General features: G+C 41.4%; 1 long non-coding RNA gene across 1 annotated transcript; it reads right to left on the reverse strand.

The window, feature by feature from the left end:
• Positions 1-2131, reverse strand: LOC109965163 (uncharacterized). Its single transcript, XR_002275599.1, has 4 exons — positions 2035-2131; positions 867-1007; positions 578-695; positions 1-159 (listed from the first exon to the last, which is right to left on the reverse strand). It is a non-coding gene; the product is annotated as an uncharacterized LOC109965163 (long non-coding RNA).

Genomic DNA, 2131 nt, shown 5'->3' on the forward strand with positions numbered 1-2131 from the left:
GAGTGTGCAGCATTACCTTGTTGAGTCTAAACTCAGCATCACGTGTGGCGCTCTCCTGAAACTTCTTGTTCCAGTTGCCTTTGAAGTAGAAGGCATTAACCAGCACAAGCTGAGCCAAGCTGTCCAACACACCCTGGGCCAGCACATCCTTAATTTTACCTAAGAATTGAAATAACACATTAGAAATGTTGGAGAAATGATGAGCTCAACTGCCATGTTTCCCCAGTACATAAACATTTTAAGGGTCTTACAGTTCCAGTACTGTTTACTGAGAAATTCCTATCGATATTAAATCTTTCAATCTTTTTGCCTTAATACCAAAAAAATGTGGTCTAACAAAGCTATTCTGCTTCTTCTGAAACCGCCATAGTGAAATCTTTCAAACTCGTGGCATTGGAAGGCCATGTAAGTTTTCATCTCATTGTGCATTTCAGTCAGTATGAAAATCCATCTGTTTCTGCACACAAAGATGAGCCTGACACAAGACCGTTATTAAGAAACACTGATGTGATGTTCCACCTATTGCAGCTGATCTCAAAATTTTTCTTGGGTGGATATTTTACTGTGTATGATGCACCTTGTGTCTGCTTCTCTACCCAGCCGTTGATCTTGAGCCTTGCCTCCTCAGAGCTGGTTTTGAAGTCCACAGGCTCCAGCTCTGCTTTGTAGAGCTTCTTTGTTTTGTTCAAGAAATCCTGGAACCATCCACAACACATTGAAATGTTACAACTAGTATTTTCACAAACGCTGCTTTACTTGCTTGTACTCAGGCCTGCTTTCTACACAGCTGGAATACTCCTGAGCCTCTCATTCACCCCAGCCTAAAAATCTGCCAACAAAACCACATCTAATTATGACACACATACCCCAACAAACTGGTAGGACTTCTCTCCATACAGCCTGTTGGCAACAGTGAGGGCATATGGAGCTTCTGGCTTGTTGAGCTCACTCAGCAGATGGGAAAAGCTAATGTGGACATCATCGCGACAAGTGTGGGTTTTCAGACTCTGTGGACAAAGCAGACAAGTGGTGTCAGAGTGACGCACTGAGCCACTGTTAGACCAGTCTGATAGAGTATAACAGACTGGTCTGTTGGTCAACTTGTAGACTGTTGTCTTTTCTTCACATTTACCCACAATACAGTGAACCAAAATAAACATGAGCAAATACTTTAATACCTTTGAAAACATCTTTAAAGAGCTCTTGGAAATACTCGCCCAAGCTTTGACAAACCTCCCCAGAAGCAACCCTCCACCATGCCATTATGGGGTTACTTGCCAACTAACATGTAAATGGTTGAAATGGACAACGCTGTGATAATTAGCTAAAAGTAACAGATAAGTGGTTGTAATGCTGACCTTATTCTGGTGTATCTTGTAGTAGAACAAATGCAAATTTGACTCTCTACCATGTTATTTCCTAAAAGAAATGTCCCATCTTTTTAATAAGAATTTAGGATGGTATATTTGGATGGTGTCCATCCAAATCAGCAAGATCTATTCTGAAGACATAATGATCCTTGTTAATGTTAGTTTTATCCACATTATACAAGTGTTTGAGTAATAGTCACCAAGGGATATGTAGAAAACAAAATAGCTTCATTTGTCTGTACTCAGTTTTCCTTGTGCATTTTTGATGTGCTGTCATAGTTTCAAACTTTTAAGTCTAATCACACTGGAGTTTCCAGCAGCTACTTACTGTATAAGAGAGATAAGCAGCACACCAGGAAGGAACCATAAAATAAAAAACATCAGAGCCACATTCCTGTGCATTATGTAATACAGTGGGATTTGGTGCTGTTGGACTGCTGCACTAAACCTTCAGTAAACTGTGGTGACTCCCTTGTATTGCTGTTTTTCCTAATCCAGCTCAAGAAAGCAGCACATTAGAGACAAGCAAAGCAAACAGAAAGTAGAAAAGCCTGAAAATTCTTTGTCTCCCAGAACCACCTCGCCACATGACACCACCCAGACCATGTTAGTAAAATTACCCTCCATTAGTTTATCACTCCTGTACTGTTGGCTTTATCACCACCTTGAGCAGATGCGGCGGCAGTTTGGACTGGGCCTGCTGCTGGATCTGCTGAGGCACATGCTTCTGCTGCACTCTTGCATCTCGTGACTTCTCTGCC

Source organism: Monopterus albus, unplaced genomic scaffold (assembly GCF_001952655.1).
Source record: "Monopterus albus unplaced genomic scaffold, M_albus_1.0 scaffold96.1, whole genome shotgun sequence".
NCBI lineage: Eukaryota > Metazoa > Chordata > Actinopteri > Synbranchiformes > Synbranchidae > Monopterus > Monopterus albus.